We start from the raw sequence: 7,357 nt of genomic DNA, 5'->3' as shown, positions 1-7,357 counted from the left end.
AAAATGAAACAGGTCCTAGAGCATAGTTCCTTTTCTTGTGCCAAACTCATTAAAAAATGAAACAAGGAATCTGAGCAGAGTTCCTTGTCTTGTGTCGAGCTCATTAAAAAATGAAACAAGGTCCCCTGAAGCAAAGTTCCAATTTGAGTCTTTGATTAGATCTAGTAAAATCCTAGTTGAGTCTTTCACTTGATCTGGTATATGAACCTTCATTCCATCCACCTCATAGCCATGAGTAGTCTACTTAGGTGAATGCAATGAAGCTTGGGGGGCATGCACCTAGAATCGAGTCATCATGTTGGGGGCATGTAAACTGAATCCAAGCATAGTTTTTCATTTCAATCTTGTGTAAAAATGAAACTGAATCCAAGCATAGTCTTCGTTTCAAGCTTTTGTAAAAATGAAACTGAATTCAAGCATAGTTCTTCATTTCAAGCTTATGTAAAAATGAAATTGAATTCAAGCATAGTTCTTCATTTCAAGCTTATCTAAAATTGAAACTCAATCCAAGCATATTTTTTCATTTCAAGCTTGTGTAAACATGAAATTGAATCTAAGCATAGTTCCCTATGGTTCAAGCTTGTGTAAAAATGAACCCATCTCCATTTTAAGCCTCGTGATTATGATTCTATCAACCTCTTTCGTCAGATGAACCTTGATTTTTCTCTTTCCATCGTCACTATTTGCTTGGCCAATCATACACTTTCACTTGGTTGTTTTACCATTTTTTAGGAACAGTTGCAATGAGTGGTCTTATTAGCCATCCTCTTCACATAAATCGACATGTTTTGATAAGTTCCAACATCACCAGAACCAGTTGTGATCCTAGACACCACTCGTTCCTCAAAGTGGAGTTCTCTTTAAGCTCTTTTGAGACTCCCAAAATATGAAAAGATTGTCGAGTGCTTATCCTTTTTAGCTTGTTAACGGATTGGAAATGACATCTACTCAGTATAAGTTTAACCCTTTTTCAAGATGATATAGATTATTTACGAAAAATGAATACGTTGACCGAACATGGTCAATAGGTTCTCTCTTGTATTGTTTTATGCTTTTTAGGGCTTTAGAGACAAATCTATGAAAAATAACTTGTGGAGTTTTCTTTTCATCCCTTTTCAAACTCTCTAAACATGAAAAGGACCGAGTTATCTTTGTAGTTAAACTCATTAAAACATAAAATAGCGACAAACTTGTCAATCTTGGCAAGACCGAGTTTCACCTTCGCTAGACTCGTTAAAACATCACATGATGATGGATTCACCCAAAGGGTGAAATTATAAAACAAGCATATGTTATGCTCCTCAATCTTGATAAAAATAAAGAGGTACTGGTCAGCAATGACTGGGGAAAATGGGAAAATGGGTAAACCACTTTATGGAAACAGGTTGCTCTTGAACATGACATTTTCACTTCATCATTGTGACTTTTTGGGTTGGGTTATCTGCTTGATGGTCATCATACCTTGGTCTATCATACCATCCATTACTTTTGTTTTGGGTCAATGTTGCCAATCCATTCAGTGTCGCTGACATGTTCAAGAGAATTCACTCAGTTTGAAAATCATCCTTTGCAATACTCATAAACCTTCATTTTCATGACCATCATTCCTGAACCTTGTGTCGTCAGCCAAATTCCGTCTCCAAAATCATTACACTCGTTTCATATCGTTGATGTGGGATACATTAAGGCCCTCCTGTGACGAGTTGCTTCTTGTTGACATCAACTCATTATTTGAGAAGTTGACTTAGAAACACCCTTCCAGTACCTTGAGGCTTGCATACATCAATGGCAGGTTTCTCGCTTTCGGCAATAGGTTGACATCACTGGCCTTCGACCGAAAGACTTTGTATGGTGTTCGACATCAAAATATCCATTCACACCATGCAGAATGTACTGCACTACTTTTAGGATCATCATCATTATTAGTGATTTCTCTCGTGTCTGTTAACATCTTACATCATTGGCTAGTAATCAGACAATGTCTTCTCATATTCAACTTTAGATCACATATTCATATGGTTAGACTCGTACTTGAGTGAATGATTGAATGAGATAGAAGACCCCAGATCTAGTTTCATCCATCCAGGCTACGATTTCAGGAAATGTACCAAATCATCTGTACAATGGCTTTACATTGATGGTCATCTGATCATGGATCTATATCTGTAGACGACTGTCTATTTCTGTAGATGATTGTCTATGTACTTGTAATGAAATTTTATATGCTAAGCATGGATATGCCTTCCCTTAGCAATTCATGAGAAAAAATCAGAATATCATGATATTAAGTATTGTAACTGATGCAGGTCACCATCCACTTCGGAACCTCCTGATCACATCGTAAAGCATTTCACTTGACGTTAACATTTTTTTACTTCATGCTTTAGGGGGCAATTGTTACAAATCCATTTTTGCACATCACTCCCATCATCTAGATCAATGTTTTAGGGCTCATCAAACCCTAATTTCAGTTGCTACATGCCCTAAACAAGTCAATATTTAAATGCCTCCTTCCCTAATAGTTTCATGGCTTGAAGTCATCCTGAAATGACTCCTAGAAGGACCGGCGTGGGTAGGCCCATGCAAGGGTGCTCTGTAGAGCACTTAGGCCCACTTTGACCTGCGCTCAGCGAGATTGAGCGAAATTCACATAGGGTTCTAGGAATATTCTTATCTTCTGGAGCCATCTAGAATATTCCCACACTTATCATCTCCTATGAGCTCGAAATTGGATAGGAAATGAGTTAAGTAACCTCCTATCCTCTCATTCCTTCCTCCATGGAAATAATTTTAAGTATGGAAGGCCATTCAATACCCTCATTGATGACAAAACCTCCTCCATCTTCCTATAAATTGAGAACTCATCTAAGTGATCAAGGGGCTAGACTTTGATGAATTGTAAGGAGATAATGTTAGTTTGAGAATTGAGACTATTATAAGTGTCGTTATGTTGTCGGAATTTTATGCTTATGATGTGATGTGGATGGAACCAAAGTTGGAGGAGTGACTTCAAATCAAGCTTCATGGTTGTAATTATTCCTGCTATTCAATAAAGTATTTACACCTTTTCCCATATGCTTATCTTGATATTGTGATGCTTATATGTGTGAATGTATCTGATTCCATTTAATTGTAATCAATAGATATTTTGCTTTGATTGGTTCTTTGTCTTCTGTTGATGTTTACAAGTACTTCTCAAATGTGTTAATTAGGGGAAGGAGACTGATAGAAAGGAGACAAGACGAAAGCGAAAGTGCAAGTAGGTCCTCTCATTCTCTTTGTCTTATCTATTGTTTATAGAAAAAGGTTAAATTGCTTTAAACTATTGTTCTAGATATGGCTACTTATTTAGGGAATTAGTATTTATCCGTAGATACCAAATTCTTCATAACAAACACATAAAAGCAAGCACATATGGACACTATATATAAGTGGAAACTCATAAAGGGAGAAAACCATGATTTTGTTATTGTTGTGATGCAAAGGAAAACTCATATCCCCTTATTATATCTGATTTTTGTAGGCTCCAACCTACATGAGGATGCTACCTCAATTTTTCTACAAGCTACAACATGCAAGGCAACTCCAACACCCATATGTTTTTTGCAGGCTACAGCCCACGGGAGGCTCCTACCTCAACCAACTCCAACTGAATGTTTATCAAGCCACAACTTAAAGGGAGACTACAATCCCCATATACAAACAAGAAACAACAATGTGTTGGTTTACCTAGTCATAAATTCTGCATATCTCCATCCTCATTTCCGCCTCTTCTTCCCTTCAAATTTTTTTCACATAAGCTTCATATGTGCCAGTTAACTAATGCATAACACATCAATAAATTCACACATTCTCTCACTCTCTAACTTCCAACTCTCCAACCTTGCACAAAATTATAAATGAACTTTAATGGTCGTTCGTGTTCCACTCACATGAATGTGAAATGACAAGAATTGTTTCTTTGCATTCCAAAGGTGTCCCTTCAATTCCACAACTGCTTAAACGCTTGAATTTAAAAATACATAAAATGCTCTTCATCATATCTAAATGTCATGCATTCATATTCTTCATGTTAATAAAATAAACAAATAGCATGCAACAATACCATCTTGTATTCATATTCAAATAGCCCTGCATCACAATATTTTTCCATGTCTTTGCCTTTTCCTTGCCTTGCATTATGTCTTTCCTTAAATTTGTTGTCATTGAGTCTTTCCTTTGCCTTACATCACAACAATTTAGCTCAACCAAACTAGCCTTCAACTCAACCTTGTTGCGTCTTTGCCATAACAATATATGCAATCATCTGAACAATGCCTATATCAATTCAAGTGTGCCATCAACAATACATGTGCCATCATATTTTCTTTCTCATTTACCCTTTCTTGTTCCCGTTGTTCCTTTTCCATCACCTTCATCTCTCACTGCCAAATATGCCTGCAACAAACCTTGTTGCTCCAGTTTCCTCGCTACTCCTTTTCCTTTGTTGCTCTTTTGTTGCTCCTTTGCCTTTTATGCTTTTCATTTGCTCCTTTTCCTTTTATGCTCTTCTGCTGCTCCTTTTACATCAATCTCCCCCTTTGGTGTTGATGGAAAAACACTAGTATCATTCCTTGTGCACATCTAATCTCCCCCTTTGACATCAATGCCAAGGGGTTTGGTTCATATTCTATTTGCTTTTCTTGCACATTTTTGAAGATTATAATGAAATCTTCTTTATTGGATCATTAGATTCAAGTAGTCTCTTCTTGAAATATTTAGTTTGTTCAAATTTTGGTGGTGGATCGCCTTTGTACACTTATTTAGTTATCCTTTCCTATTGAGCCACTACTAAAATTGATAGTTTCATAGTCAGATATGCAAAGTAATTATTGTTTTGAATGAGAAGCCTTGCTAAATACTGTCCTTGCATATGTTCCCATAGCTTCTTTGGAAAGATCATTCTCAGCTCTTCCCCTCATGAGGATAATAATAAGTTTCTGCAATACTAGTTCAAGAAGATGAGGTGTAGCAGTAGGAAAATATTAAATAATTATTTCAATAATTTAAAAAAAATGCACATCATTCACATGTCATTAACATTTTCAATAACGAGATCCATTAGTTTTTCCACCATTGTTGCCCACACATGAGCACAACTTTCTGGATGATGGTGCCACTGATCCAAATCTTTCGATGTTAAAATAAAACATCTGTGAACAAGTTATTTACAAAATAACACTATCTGTCAAAAGAACCAGCATATGCATCTAGATCTAGATTTATGATTGTTAGGGTCTATTGGAGAACAAAACCCTAATTCACCAAGAGTCTATGCAATTAATGATCTTTGTGCATAAACCAACACATTAATAGTCTACATATGGTGTATTCTTGGATAATATAAATATGATTCTCCCAACAAAACCATTATCTCTCATTCTTATTCTTTCTTATTTGTCCTCATGATGGACCCCCTTTGGGGTTTGAAACGTTGTCAAAATGGACCCCCTTTGGGGTTTGAAACGTTGGCAAAATGAAGTGAAGACTGTGGTTAATCCGGATCAGGAATCAAAAAACTCCCACAGAAGCCTAAAATCTAACAAAACCATTATCAATTATTGAGATAATGAATATACTGCACCCAATCACCAATCATGGCCATAGGCTCGTCCCTGGGCATAGATTGTTATGCATAGTCTAGTTTTTACTACAATACATCCCGAACGCAAAATTATGAAAATAATCACTCCAACTGCAATATACAACGTTGGAAAGCTTATCTAGGCTGTTAGTAGACAAAGGAACTAAAAATAATAGTAGTCATCCAAGTCTCAAAACCTTGCCTTTATTAATGCTAACAAAATCTTTTTCCCACTTATCCATCATGTAAATTTCATAGTCAACCATTATCTTCACCGCTACAGCCATGTTTGACAGAGGTTGAATGAATGTTGTGTATTGAAACAGATTGGATTGGGCAACAAAGCAAGGAGACGTGAGGACAAATTTTGAGTTAAGAACCATTTGAATTGAAAACTAATTGATCGAATTATTGGCTCTAAATAAGTAGCGTACATGTTGTTGTCATCTCCAGAGAGACGTTCTTCTACTATGAGTGTTTTTGATACCTAAGAATCGTTGTATCATTGTTAACCGATACCAACCTTTTCAAAACGACTTCCCGATAATTATATCACAAATTTTGGAAGGTTGGTAACATATCCTCTCCACCATTCCTTATCATTTCTCTGTCTCTCCATGTCATTAAATATATCAACCATAGGAACGCTGGCAATATCAACGTTGTTGCCACCAATTTATTGCTGCCACCTTGCTGCCTCTCCTACCTCAAATATTCCATCCATTAGACCATTTTCAATAATGGTAGACAATAAGCATTAATACAAGCCACATAAGAAATATAAAGCATAAAACTATGCCGCCATATATATATCAATTCCATGCTATATATTAGTGACACCCTACCTCCTATATTTTCAACGCTCAATGTCTATCATGCTACCTATAGTGGCCACTCCTATTTTTTGAGGACCTTTCTTGATTTCTCAAGCGTTCCCTTGATATTTCTCTTGAACGTGAATGAGACCTCTTCTGACTCCTTCAGTGATCCCGTTCTCTGTTATAGTCTGTCATATCCATGGTCTCTTTCTCTACCTCTATGACCACAATAACTTTCTCTTCTTCCACCATTACAATCTCCAAAAATGATCAGCAAATCGTTGATCATTGTCACAGAGTGATCAAGAAAGCACCACGAATGTCATATACTCGAAGCTTCTATTCAGTAATGCGAACATCAACAATTGCAAGCTTTGATGAGTCTACTCTATAAAAAATAATTAATTAATGTTGGTCCATTAACGCCATCATGTGTTATTAATGTTGCTCCATAAATATATTAATGGGAACTTGGATGGATGACTTGAGGACGCAACCTGGGATTCATATGGACAAGCGCTCCATACTTGGTCGATTAGAACAACAAAACATGGTGCCTTAAGGTACATTCCCATTCCACATGTTCACATTTGTGAATAACACATACCACAGGTTATGTGCATACTGTAAATGCTGAATATGTAATGTTTTGTTGCGTCCATTGTCTTGACTTGGTAGAATTTTGCTCATAGCAACGTTGGACACAGATAATGTATGCCTTAATTATGCATACAATAACTTCTTTGGCTTTGTAGTACGCTAGCACTATCATCTGCGCAAGATAATTATTCTGGCACTTTCATCTCTTAACGTATACCAATCCTATCTATGTAACTATTATGTATTCCTTGAATATGTAACGCTTCAACGTGGTTGATTTGCTGTCTATGTAACGCTTCATCTTTCCAACCCATAA

This window comes from Pinus tabuliformis, chromosome X, assembly GCF_031772625.1.
Source record: "Pinus tabuliformis cultivar Carrire ecotype Pingquan chromosome X, CPIR1, whole genome shotgun sequence".
Lineage (NCBI taxonomy): Eukaryota > Viridiplantae > Streptophyta > Pinopsida > Pinales > Pinaceae > Pinus > Pinus tabuliformis.
This window is presented reverse-complemented; position numbering follows the sequence as displayed.